General features: G+C 37.3%; 1 pseudogene across 1 annotated transcript; it reads left to right on the top strand.

Moving 5' to 3' along the window:
• The first annotated feature begins 682 nt into the window (after positions 1-682).
• LOC146518162 (protein-glutamine gamma-glutamyltransferase E-like) lies at positions 683-14,085 on the top strand (annotated as a pseudogene). The gene is made up of 14 exons (XR_014873989.1): positions 683-1,094; positions 3,267-3,437; positions 6,281-6,535; positions 6,678-6,796; positions 7,231-7,359; positions 7,615-7,792; positions 9,162-9,297; positions 10,166-10,274; positions 10,570-10,685; positions 10,828-11,203; positions 11,864-12,035; positions 12,139-12,302; positions 13,082-13,215; positions 13,874-14,085. The product of XR_014873989.1 is annotated as a protein-glutamine gamma-glutamyltransferase E-like (transcript).
• The last annotated feature ends 448 nt before the right edge of the window (positions 14,086-14,533 follow it).

Raw genomic sequence — 14,533 nt, 5'->3', positions numbered from 1 at the left:
TTCAGGGAAACATAAATGTACTTTTCCATCTCTTATTCCCAGGAAAATAAGTATGGTTCACAGTCCAGAATAGATTCTTATTGAATGTCAAATGAAAATCAGTACACTGAGCTCTTTCAGGGTTGGACTAACTCTCTAAGCAGTGGAAAGTGAACCCACCCCAACTTTCAATCCATACGCAGTTTCAGCACAGACACCTTTTTGATGATTCAAGAGACAAAACGTAAACCAAAGAAATTACTAGATAGTCTGACATCATACAATATTAAGCAATTTTATTGCATAATCAGTGTTACATGTTTCGGTTACGTCTTTCTCATGCACAACTACATTCAACCATGAAAGTCAAATGCATGCCAAGACATGACCTGAAAAGCATTCCCAGGGTGTTCAAGGTTTTCATTTATTTAGTTTGTCATCGGCTTACGTTTCAAGGAGGTGGTGTGGAAGGTGTGCGCACAAAATAGTATAATTACTGTAGAACAGCCATTAGTCAAATTAAAGGGATATGCCACTGTCATGTCACCTGATTTTATGAAGTCCCAATTTTGAAGCCTTGCGCTGAAAAACACAGTTATCTTAGCTTTATGAAACTAGGCTTAATAACCAATCTCTCAGTTGCATATCACTAAAATTCATACTCCTTTTAGACTCTAATTAGAATCATCATTTAGAAAATGAACAATCTGTTGTATTTAATTAGAGATGGAACTAGCGAAAAAAAACCTGGATCAGCATGTTGCCTTATCCAGACTTATTATTTATGCCACACAAATTAGATATCACTATAAAATACACTTGGGATATTCAGAAACGCGCTAATAATTCAAATGAAAAAGAATGTAATGCACTGCAGCATCATATTATCTTTAGTGTGCGTTTGTGTGGGTGGCTTTTTGAACAAGAAGGAAATGGTTCATCTAGTTTGTGTAATGTAAACTGGGTGAACTGGGGCTGGGTGTGACAGCCGGTTTAAAATAAATCAGGGCTCAACCACCTGCCAGTGTGGTGCTGAGTCCCAGCCAGAGACCTATCATTGTACCTGAACTGCTGTGGAAAGTCTAGAAAGATGACATCGGAGCCCAAACAGTCAAGTAAGTACATTAACTTTTAGACATATATACTTTTAGACATATGACATTAAGTTTATCATCATATCTTTAAATTAAATTGATTAATTTAAATAATAACAGTTAAATAGTCTTGTCAAAAGCAGGATTGCATTTGAAAAGAGTTTTAGAAAAGTTTGCACCTATTTCAAAGATTTTATAGAGTTAAAATAAAATCGTGTTATACACTTAGCTTGCATGACCTCAGTTCTCCCAGTTTCTAGAAATCTTACTTGCAGGTGCTGGCAAATAGAAATGAATGCCTTACAACAACAGTCTTCAGAAAGTACATGCCAGAGAATGTTGTGTGAAAAGCTCACATTGTCACATTAAACAGATTTTTTTGCAGTTTATTCTCTTTACATACATGACAACATGTCTGTGGTCATCATGTGTCAACCTGAAAATTCAAATATATGTTTTGCAAGTTGAAGTTAATCCAAAGTTTCAGATTCAGGCCAGTTTGGCAGAAAATTTAGTTCAGGAAATCTGGAACACCTTCTAAATTTGATCGATGCCCCATAATCAGTTCAAGTTTCATACTCAAGAGCCCATTACATCGGCATAAGAGCAGTTGTTTTTGAATCATATATTAGATTGTTGTGGTTATGTTTGTTTTTTTATTCAGAAGGATTCTATAAATAATCATAAATATCAAAATATTAGTGCGCGTGATGTTTTGCCTCCCATCCAGGACCACCTCCACAATGTGACACCCTCCATCAGATTGTTTTAGAACTATAGAAACATCTTCAAACCTAAAAAAGTTTAGTTGCCATATTTTCCGGCACTCGAGTGACATTATCTGCACAAACTGGTGCAAATAAAATATACAGTATACAAATACAGTGACATGCTTCAGGATTAATAGATTTAAAAAGATCGATATTGAAGACAGGCCAGTTTCAAAAGATAAACACATCGTCTTTGTGGGCTTCAATTGTGCAGTGCAGACAGATGTAAGGCAACTGAGATTCTATTACAGAAGGAACAAAGTAACATTTAGCAGCTCTGGAAACTGTTTGAATTAAAGATCTAAAATTTTAAGATATCAATGAGACTGTGTTAGAAATATAATTATGAACTTATGCAAACTTGTAGGCACTGCAAAAAAAATGTATGTGAAAATATTTAGAAAGCGTTCACAGACTGACTTTAATGTCACAGACAGCCAAAACTTTGTATAGATATTAAGGAGAGGCCCCTTAAATGCATTCCCTCTCTTAGGTGTTTCAGTGTGTATTTCAGGCCAACCTTCATGTATATTTAGTAAAAAAAAATGTGTATAAATTTCTCTACCCAAGGGGAGAACGCTACATGCTGTAGATTTATAAGTTTAATAAATCTAAAGAAAGTTTATAGTTTTGGGGTTTTTTTCTTACTGTACACCCTTGTTAAAAATGTGAGTAATAGTGACAAAATGTAGACAGTTAACTACAATATGAAAGCAGGTGTGTGCATTTTTCCCTCCCTCACACACACCCAAACCAAACTCATTCACCACGAAATCTAAAAATCTTCATCTCTCCTAACAAAAAGTTATAAATTCACTTTTCATTTCAAACACCCTAAGAACCTGTTAAATCTTGTTTCCTAACATTAAAATTAAAAGTTTGAATGTGAAAAAACACTTTGGGTTTGGTCGAGACACGAGCATTGTGTTCATCACTGATTCTGCCCTGTTGAGGCATGTCCAATCCATGCATATTTTTCCTGACATGTAACTTCAACTTTGTGACGTTTGGATGACTCTCATGACAGTGTTTAAATAGTTTTATCTCCACCCTGCCCTGCCCTGCCCTGGGTTCCTGTCACCAAATTGCTAGATAGAATTGAGACTTTTGACAAGCTGAGGCAGTTTTTTGAGGTGAATCGAGGTCACTAAAATCTTCATCTATTTTAGCATGGAGAAGGTATCGGTGTAGCAAGCTTAAAGCCTTTTGCATCCTTCAGTTGCAAATCTTTCCAGGAAACCAAGTTAAAATGTATCAGGAGACTACAGATATCTTTTTCTTTTATTTTTTGTTTGTTTGTTTTTTAAAGTGTCATGCCATTAAAAATAAGTTTATTAAAATAAAGACTTCACTTTGTGACCTGACTTTCAGATATTTTTGTTCACAGTTAACATTTCTATATTTTATTTTACATTTCTTGCAGTTTTTAAAGGAGTGAATCTCAACTGTGAGACAAACAACACAGAACATGGCACCAAAAAAATCTCAAAGGATCAGCTGATTGTGAGGCGAGGCCAGCGGTTCACCGTGAAAGTTGAACTGACACAGCCGTTCAACCCCAATCTTAACCCACTCACCTTTACAGCAGTAACAGGTTGGTCCACCATTAAATAATGTTTTTTGTTTTGTTTTTTTGTAAAAAATGCAAACATATTGTATGTAAACCCTCCCAAGTTAAATGGTCTGTATTTGTATAGCGCTTTACTTGGTCCTAAGGACCCCAAAGCGCTTTACACTATACACAATCATCCACCCATTCACACACTGGTGATGGCAAGCTACATTGTAGCCACAGCTGCCCTGGGGCACACTGACAGAGGCGAGGCTGCCACCGGGCCCTCTGACCACCGCCAGTAGACAACGGGTGAAGTGTCTTGCCCAAGGACACAACGACCGAGACTGTCAGAGCCAGGGCTCGAACCGGCAACCTTCCGATTACAAGACGAACGCCCAACTCTTGAGCCACGATTGCCTCAAGTTAAATCCTTATAATAAAAAATATGTCCAAAGTGTACAGAAGATGCTGTTTGATGGGCACTGAACAAACATTTACTGACCCAAAGCTGTTGACTAGGGCTGTCACCGTTAATTAACGCCAACACCGCGTTAACTCGGCATATCTCCGTTAACGGGTTAATGCGGATCACCCTTTGTGTTGGGCTGGACTGTGTCAACGCGCTCAATTAACGTATTAGCGCAGTGTTGTCGAGTAATGGAATAAATGTACAACCTTTGCATATTTAAAATACAAAATATGAGTAACTGTATTCTGTTACAGTTACCGTTTAAAAAGGTGGTATTCAGAATACAGTTACTCTGTTGAAATAAATGGATTACACAGCGGTCTTTTCCTGTTTCATATGTTAGGCTATGCCCTCTCTATCCTTGGTAATTCCACACCAGTGGAAACCCAAACAAAACACGCATTAAAAGGCTCTAATGTCTGTGTCTCAATCTCGCGGCCCATGTCACCTCTACTTGCTATCCGCATAATGATGTGACGAAATATTTTTTTTAATTATTGTTCAAAAATTATTTAATATGAAGGCAATAGGCACAGTGTTACAGGCATAGCCCTAAACAATGTAGCTTCATGGGCAGTATTGGCCAGTTGTAAGTAAGCTATTAAGACTCTACTCTACACTGTGTTCGTGTTTTCCTCCAAAACAACAAGTTCCGTTGGAGCAGCCTTTCAACGCCTCTCTCTGTCTCTCGCTAGCAAAGTCGACCCAGACAACAAAGTAAAGCTAGTTTTCGGCTATGAACTCAACATGGAACCTGACGTATTAGCCAGAGGACCTGTTTTATATACACATAAAACAGTTTTCTATACGAGATTGTTGCAAAAAGCGCAGCCTTACCTAATGTCCACCCTACGGTTACTCATTTTATATTAAGATTTAAAAATCTAGTTGGTATTGGTATGGCGAGTAACCTTCAGTAATAGTAATACATCACACAGCAATAGTACATTCATGTAGTTGTAAAAAGCATGATAATATATTAAGTAATCCAAAGTATTCAGAATACGTTACTCTCATTGAGTAATGTAACGGAATACGTTACAAAATACATTTTGGGGCATGTATTCTGTAATCTGTAGTGGAATACATTTTAAAAGTAACTTTCCCAACACTGGCAGCCCCACACAAAGGGTGATCCACGTTAACCCGTTAACGGAGATATGCTGTGTTAATGTGGATTTGGCGTTAACGTCATTTTAACGCGATTAATGCTGACAGCCCTAGTTGGGACTCAAAGCAAAAACCTCCAAGCCCATTGAAGGCACCCTTTTTGAGCTTTGGAAAGGTTTTGATCCAGGAGAAAGTCAGTCTGAACAATTGATAGCTGCAAACTGTGCATGTTTGGTTTATATAATTTGAATTTATATTTTTTAAATTTAAATATTTAGTTTGCAGTTGTGACACTTTATAGTAAATAAAAGAGATGTTTTAATATTGATTTCCATGTATCAACAGGAGTTTGTTCATGTTTGCTTACTTTTGTTTTCTCTGTTCTTTTGTTGCTGTTATTTTTATTATTGACATTAACATTTTTGAAAGATCTGTATGGATACATATGAAGAATTTTGTGAAAATCAATACAAAATATAAATTTAAATAATAAATAACGGCTACATGTGGTTAAGTGTAGTTTAAAAAGAGGACCCAAACACAGGAACCAGAATCAGGTATTCCCAACAAAAAGCAGGTTTTACTAATGAGCTGATGGGATTTAAAAAAAAAAACAAATTGGGCAATCAGGAGAAATAATATCAGGTGAAACCAATGAGGGTGGGGCAAAAATTGAAAGGGTGAGGAAAAAGCCAGACATGACACATAAGTGAAAGGCTCTTTTTATAAATAAACTAAGCTTTACTTAAAGGTGTTTTGCCAGTTAGCACAGTTGGATATGACCACTGTTTGTCTTTCAGCCTTCTGTTGCAATCAAATTCAAAATGAGCATTGGGTACTGTGAAAAAGTCTTGAGCCACTCCTGGGAAATACAGCAATGAAATGAAAATGTTTACAATTCTGAGTTTGAAAATCAGTATTTGGTATGGCCATCTCTGTTCCTCGATGCAGCCTGAACTCTCTTAGGCAAGCCTTCTTGTAGTTTTAAGTAGCTTTCAATGATTGTTTTTTAAACGTTGGCTGTCATTTATTCTATTCTCCATCAAAATGGGAAAGACAGTCTATTAATTTTGTTCTATTATGTGTTTTGAAGATATGCTTTTTCTGCATTGACAGTGTGTTCGGGAACATTTTCATGCAGTGAAATTTAGTCATTTGCCCTGTGTTGACCACTGGAAATGATGCAGGTGTTACTCACACTGGTTAATGATGTCTGTCTTTCATGTACACTCTGTAGTTACAGAGTATTGTATTGTTGGTATTGTATTGTCACATCTATGATCTCTGTGAATCCTCTCTACAGGAGAAAATCCATCTGAGGACCTGGGAACAAAGTCATGCTTTGGTATGCCAGACAAAATCCAGTGTTCGCCATCAGCAAAGGCAATGTGGAAAGTGGAGCTAGAGAAGGGATCCAACCCACCAACAGGCTCCTTGAATTTGACCATTACCCCCCCAGCTGACACTCCAATCGGAAAGTACAACTTAACCGCCAGACATAGGGATGAGGAAACGTTGTTGGCAGAACTGGTTGTGCTCTTCAATCCCTGGTGTCCTGGTAAGTTATCTTTCTATCTGCCCACTTGTTTTCCGGGCTCTCCAGCACTGTTCATCTGTTGCTGTTGTTTTCCTTAAAACCACTATTATCCATCCATTAATCCGTCTGTCTCATGTGGTTATCCCTATTCCCGCCTCTGTAGATGATTCAGTGTTTATGCGGGATGAGACAGAGAGACAGGAGTTTGTGATGAATGAACGTGGTATAATCTACAAAGGAAGTGGGAACTACATCACATCTATTAACTGGGACTTTGGGCAGGTACAAACACACACACACACACACACACACACTGTGTAGGCTTAGTGGATTTGTGATTCTAGGTTTGATAAATCGACACCAAAAAGTACCACATTAATCATGTTTTTACCAATCAGTCTTTTATTCTAAGAGTTCTATTGTTCAGTATGGTAGAGGCGCAAAAAAGATGGTCACCATTGTTAATGGCTTGTAGGTGTAACTCCTTAATCGAAGAGACATATATTTATATGGTGTGAGACTACTGTAGATCATTATTAACATGCTATTATTAAGTATAGAGTAGTGGCATTTTTAGATATTAGCTGCTTCAAGTTAATATTTTACTTTAGAATTAATTAGTTAATGTAAATGCTTCAATTATTTTTGACTCTGCCATTAAGTATGAATAACCTACAGCACTGTAGTTTAAGATAAGCTGCTCTCTTCCTGCCTAGTTTGAAGAGGACATGATGAAGATTTGTCTGAAGATGTTGGATGTCAACCCCAAACACCTGGCAAATGCAGCTAATGACGTTTCTGCTCGCTGTAACCCCATCTACATCAGCCGTGTGGTCAGCGCCATGGTAGGATATTTATGTATATACATGTGTTTTGGACAGATGTACTGTATTTGCACTGCAAGTTTCACCAAGAAGGTAATTTAAAGCATTTTACATAACATTTAAAAGGCATCATAAACAAAAATAACGCATTAATTATAAAGCATTACTATAAAGCATTAATTAACAAAACCTTTTGTTAATTAATGCTTTATAGTAATTTTGAGGGGAGCCAAAACTCACTCACTCACTCACCTTTGTTTTCCTGTTTTGCTCCAGATCAACAATAATGATGACTGTGGTGTCCTGGAGGGACGGTGGTCAGCTCCATTCTGGGGTGGAACTATACCCTCTCACTGGTCTGGCAGCTATCCCATCCTCAAGCGTTGGTATAACATTGGCTGCCACCCAGTCAAATATGGACAGTGCTGGGTATTTGCAGGAGTGATGTGTTCAGGTACTGACTAACTCTGCAAGTCCTCACTTACATACAGTATCTATTTAGGTGGGTAATATGAATACATACCTAAATATCCGTTATATATACAGTATGTGTTTAGGCAAGTGAAATGAGAAATAAGAAATAAGCTGCCTTATATGGCAGGTGCTTTAGTTTACATACATTATCAACTTTGCTGGGTATACCTGATGTTTATTCATCCAAATATTTAATCAGCCAATCACAGGGCAACAACTCAAAAACTTAATGGCCTATAGACATGGCGAAGGTGCTCTGCGATAGACTGGCAACCTTCACAGGGTGTACCCTGCCTCTCACTCTATGGCAGGTGGGGTAGGCTCCAGCCCCCCTGCGACCCTGAATCAGATAAGCAAAGGAGAAAGGATGGCTGGATGGACATGGTAAGGAAGACCTGCTAAAGTTCAAACTGCATCAGAATTGGAGAGAAAGGTTGTATCACCTGGATGACTGAGAACCTTCACATTTAAGTGACTTTAAATGTTACGTGGTTGATCCTACCAGTCGGCTGGTCTGAGTATTTCAAAAACTGCTGATTTACTGGAATGTTTTTTCACACACAAACATTTCTAAGGTTTAAAGTCCTTAAATGAGAAACTCAATAAGCAGCAGTTCTCTGGGTGGAAATGCCTTGTTGATGATAGCCGTCAGAGGATAAGGGCTTCAAGCTAATAAAAGGGAAAAAAATAACTCAAATAATCACTCACTACAACAAAACTATGCAGAGACCTGAAGTGTAGAAACTATAAGTATAACATAAGCAGAAAACCATAAAGAGAACCAGACCCATGAGCAACAATAAATCAAAGAATATTAATTAAACCTGAAACACAAGCACCATGACATCTATCCTCTTTTGTATCAACGGTTCTGGCTGGTACTTGTGGAGCAATGGTGTCTGGGATATTTTCTTTGCAGACTTTGTCCAATTTACCAATTGAGCATCATTTAAATGCCACAGCCTACCCGAGGGTTGTCACTGACCATGTCCCTTGCTATATGACCACAGTGGATTAGAACAGTTCTGGATTTCTGAGGAATGTCTCTGTCATTTTGTTGAATATATGTATGAAGAATAAAGGCAATTGTAGAGGCAAAAGGGTCCTAGCAAGTCTCAAGTTTGTTTACAATTGCCAATTTTCTAGATTTTCTAGTGCTAATATAGGATTACACTAAAAGTCTGGTAAGCCATAGCTTTAGTGGTTTACTGATTTGTCTTTTCCTTACTTATAACTTACCATCACTAGGCCAGTGCAACAACATTTAACAATAAGATGCTAAACTAATGTATAATTTGACAAATATCACATTTTTAAAAAATCTGTTTTTTTAATGTTTGTATTTCCAGTAATGCGTCTGCTGGGCATCCCATGCCGTGTGGTCACCAACTACCAGTCAGCTCATGACAGCAATAAGAATCTGATCATTGATGTTTACCACGCTGACTATGGAGTGAGAGAGAAAGAGACCAAGGACAGTGTCTGGTAAGATGACACAAGCTCATATGGCTTATATTGAGAAAGCAAACAGAGAGAGGTACAGATCAGAACTAAATTCTGTGGTAAAGAGTTGAACAGTTCCTTTGTACACACACACACACACACACACACACACACACACACACACACACACACACACACACACACAGAGGGAGAGAGAGAGTTTCCCTGAGCATTGTACAGTCTTAGTTTCTCACAGAACTAAATAAGGTTAATTTAAAAAACAGAGAGGCACTATATACAACAAACCTGAAGTCTTCTTGGTCTCTTCCAAGAGTTCCAAAGTAAAGCGAAATATAACAAAATAAAAACAAAAGGGTTTTTTACATTTCCTATAGTTTATCCAATAATTTTTCAGTGGTTTTGGAAAAACAAACGCCAGAAACGCTATAGAGCTACAGGGTTGACTTTCAAAAGGTTTTGCTGTTTTTTTCTGTTTTATTAGTTCTCAACCACCATCTTGTTCTTGATATGTCAGACTGCATAAAAGAGGACAAATGAAATTGTGTCCAAAAGTCTTAAAGGCTTTTAATCTTCACTGTGGTTTTACAAAGTATGTCTTGTATGCTTTGGGAGTGGTGACTTTGTCTGAAAGCTTTTAATCTGTCAATAGAAAGAATGTCCTTAGTGTGATTTATGGTGCCATTTTTCAAGCTTAGGGTAGGGTAGGTTTACCTTACAATATAAAGTTCCTTGATTCAACTGTTGTTGTGATTTGGTGCTATATAAATAAAATTCAATTGAATTGAAGTGAATCACCCAGCCTTCTTTGCCATGTTATCGAGTTTTTAAAGCCACTGTTGTGTTTCCACTGACTCCAACATCAGAATTTTGTGTCATGTATATGTTTCAGGAACTATCATGTCTGGTTAGAGTGCTGGATGAGGCGAACTGACCTGGGAAAGATGGTAAATATGACGGCTGGCAAGTTCTGGATCCAACGCCACAGGAGAAGAGCGATGGTACGAACTCTTGTCTCCTCAGATTTTCTTCCTTTGTCTAATGACTTTTCTCTTCCTACTTTAACTATTCATTTTTTGTCAGTAAATATACCAACAATTTTTAAGTATTGTTTTTGAATGTGATATTCGATTGTGTGATTTCTTTTCATCTAGTGCTGTTAGTGATGGCAGCTCCATGGTTAGAAAGTTCCATATATAGTGCCATGAAGTTAGAATAAAAACTACTCTGTATTAGTAAAGCATGTTTCTTTATTTAATGTTCATCCAATGGCTTTTCTTGCTTGTCCTTTTGCAGGTGTATTCTGCTGCGGTCCAGCCTCAGTCAAAGCCGTCCTGAATGGAGAAACAAATCTAAAATATGATGCCCCATTTGTTTATGCTATGGTCAATGCTGACTGCATTGACTGGCTGGTTAGTGAACAGAGCTGTACTATATAAATCCACAAATAACATAGTTAGCAGCACCAAAAGAGGAGCAGTCTTTAGTATAATAGCAATATTTCTTATTTCAAATTTTGGTTTCTATCGTGTTTCTTTCTTTGTGTCCTGGCAGTGTAAAGCTGATGGCACAATGGTGAATATTTTCTCTGACACCAAGAAAATCGGACAGAATATCTCCACCAAGGCTGTTGGCTCCAACACAAGGCCGAGATGAAGAGGAAAAGAACTATAGAGGGACAAATAATCCAATCCAGAATGGAGGAACAACAAATGAAACTGGGAATGGAGGGACAACAAATGAAACTGGGAATGAAGGGACAACAAATGAAACTGGGAATGGAGGGACAACAAATGAAACTGGGAATGAAGGGACAACAAATGAAACTGGGAATGGAGGAAGGGGAGGGAACAACACAGAGGATAAGACTACAAATAATACAAATGACAGCATCCTTCCACTTCCACAAATATCCATGCGATTTGAAGAGGTACATCTCAGTTCCTTATATATCTTTTTATTTTTAGAGCTATTCAAGTAGATCTTAATTATATTTTAGTATTTACCTTTATCTTTGTTGTGTGAATTTTCTGTCTACTTTTTACGAATGTAGTAGTGACCTTTTTTCCACTGTTAACATTTTTTCTATTAACAAAAAAAGAACTCCCAGAAATACATACGAACAGGGTCAGTGTCAAAAATCTGAGTTTCTCCTCACTGTGCCGCCCGCGTAAATCCCAACAGTACTTTATGGTTATGCCAAATCCGATAACCTTAAATAATGCCACACAACTTATTTAGACTTTAGTTTAAAAAAATAAAAATAAAAGCCATTACCTGTTTTGTCTAAAAGTTTTCTTGTGTTTTTTTTTTTAAAAGAAAGCAGTTGCATTAAGTAAATGTCAAGCAGCCATTTGGAATAAGGTACCGCCCCTCCCTGAGCCTGGTTCTGCCAGAGGTTTCTTCCTGTTAAAAGGGAGTTTTTCGTTCCCACTGTCACCAAAGTTCTTGCTCATAGGGGGTCATATGATTGTTGGGATTTTCTCTGTATGTATTATTGTGTACTTTACAATATAAGGCGCCTTGAGGCAACTGTTGTTGTGATTTGGCGCTGTATAAATAAAATTGAATTGAATTTGTGGTGCTGCAGGTATCCAAGCCAATGGACGGTCAGGACGTGAGTCTGAAGCTGGTGCTGAACAGTGAGAGCACCTCCAGGCCTGTGTCCATCAATATCAGCGTCCAGGCCATGAGATACAATGGCTCACCGGTTGAAAACATCCAGACTGAGACAAAGGAAGAGACGCTGCAGCCTGGGAAAGGTGGGTAAATTGCTGAGGAGTTTCTCACAAGTGTTTTTATTTACTTGTCCTGGGGGGGACTGCAACAACTATAATCGTCTCTCACTCCCTCTGTCTGCTCCAGATCTGTCCATTCCTATCTTGGTCCCCTTCTTGGTGTATCACAAACACATGGTAGGCTCTGACAGCATGAAGATTTCAGCTGTAGTCACAGATAAGCTGGAGCCAGGAAACGTATACCTAGCAGTGAATGATGTCATTCTGTTGAATCCTCCTATGTCCATCACAGTGAGTAAAAAACTACCATCTCTGTGTCCCCTTAATCATTATGTTGCTTTGTTCGAAGTGACTGTCATAGCTGACTGCTGTTGATTGTTGATAAAATAATATATTATACTTAATATACACATACTCCTATAAATACTCTTATAATATAATTATACTTAACTATGTTATATGCCTTTAAATAAATATAGAATATAATTTCTAATATATATATATATATATATATATATATATATATATATATATATATATATATATATATATATAAAACTAAAGTCTGCCACTATGCCAGCAGCTACTTCAGGCTGTTCTTGGCCATAGGAGGACTTTGAGCAAATAATGCTACAACTGACATGTTTCTTTTTGTTTTTTTGTTGTTGTTTTTGTTCACAAACGTGTTAGATGCATAAAAGCTTGCTAAAGTAGCACAAAACAAATAAATAAAATAATTAGCTATAAGTTGGTATAGGTCAAACTGAGCCTGGCCTATATAGATGATGAGTCAGTTCCTATTTATACAGTTCATCTTCAGCAGCTTTGGTCTCTATACCAAATTTTGTGTTTGTCCATTAAGGATTGAAATGTGACTCCTGTATCTGTAATTTTATATGATGTGAGCTATCATGTTTATTTTTCATGCATTGCTAATGGTAAAAAAAAGAGGCTGAAGGTATAATTTGTAGTTTATATTTTCAAGGAGGTTGGAATCAAAACTGGACATGCAAAGATTTTTACACTGTTTTACTGACTAATAAGTAAACAGTGAGATTTTTGTTTTTCAGGTTAATGGTCCAGTGAGACTGAACCAAAGGACAGTTGCTGAAGTAGTTTTCATGAACCCAATCAACAAGATGCTGACGGACTGCACTCTGACTATCTCTGGAAGTGGTCTAGTGGATGGGGAGGAAAAATGCATGTATGTGTGAAAGATCTGCTACCTTAATTATTTATTTTGAGCCAAGAGGGAAAGGCAGTAAAAATACTGACTGTGTGAGTGAATGGGTCAATGCTCTGTCATTAAGACAGAAAAATCTAGAATTTAATTTTTATTATTTCACTTGTAGCCTCTGGAAGTGTTTAAGGGTCTGAGAGTAACCTGAAGATTAAATATAAAAACAGAAATCAAATTTGAATTCACAAGTACAAATGGGTTGCTTGTGTCGCTAATATTGATAAAAACCTGCTCTGGAGCGGTTTAGGTCTGCAGCATAAGTTACATAACTATAAACAACAGTGAGAAGCAAACCACCTTTGTAACACTGAAAAACAAGTGTTAGCTCTGATGTTACCTGAATAAGCCCAAATCCTGCTTCATAGTATAGGCCTCAGGACTTCCTAAAGAACGTAACCCCAGCAAAATCCCTTGAAGGAATAATGATAAGAGGGTCATCTCTTTGTAAAAGTCTTTTCAGCAGTCTGAAGTTTTCAGATTTTACCATATCTCAACATTGTTTGGATGTCTGGCAAAGTTAACAGGCTTCTAGTGAGTTGTTACTGTGTATAAAATGTTATGTCAAATCCACAAACTAAACATTAACCTTAACAGTTCTGTATTACTCTTATGTTTCCCACAGACTTCCAAATCTGAGGCCAAGCAACAGGATACGTATCCAGTTGCCCTTTTTTCCCAAGAAGACCGGAAAGAAAACTCTCATGGCTGACTTTGACTGCTCCTCCTTCAGAGACCTCAAGTGCACCTGCACTTTCGATGTTCTACCATAAAACCTACCAGTTTAATTCAGGCTTATAATTCATTCATTCATTTTTACACAACTCTGTATATATATATATATATATATATATATATATATATACTTTTGAGGTTGCTTTAAAAAGCAACCTTTGTGGGATAAGATATAATAGTTTTCTTTGTATTTTTCCCTTCTTTCATTCGCTGATTTTCAGAAGAAAAAACAAGTTTGTGCTTCTGGACAGGAAGTACTGCACTGATGTTTCATATAAATGCCGCATTCACTGTGACCATGTATTCTGACACAAAAGCTGACACTACTACATATTTTAAGCTGTTACGGCCACTTTAGGTACAAACTCTCAGCTGATGCTCAAGTGAAAATGAATGTTTACATATTATTAAGAATGTAGCTAAACCTGTTGTACAAACAGCAAACTGAAAAACAGACACCTGTATTCTCACTGTGTGTTTTATCAGACTCTGAGCTTTATTAACTACTCTTAAAATATGTATTGGTTAGTGTTCCTGCAAGCTTATTCCT

The sequence above is a fragment of the Neolamprologus multifasciatus genome, chromosome 5 (assembly GCF_963576455.1).
Source record: "Neolamprologus multifasciatus chromosome 5, fNeoMul1.2, whole genome shotgun sequence".
In the NCBI taxonomy this organism is placed as follows: domain Eukaryota; kingdom Metazoa; phylum Chordata; class Actinopteri; order Cichliformes; family Cichlidae; genus Neolamprologus; species Neolamprologus multifasciatus.
The sequence above is the reverse complement of the archived record's forward strand: the minus strand, read 5'-3'. Positions and strand labels throughout refer to the sequence as shown.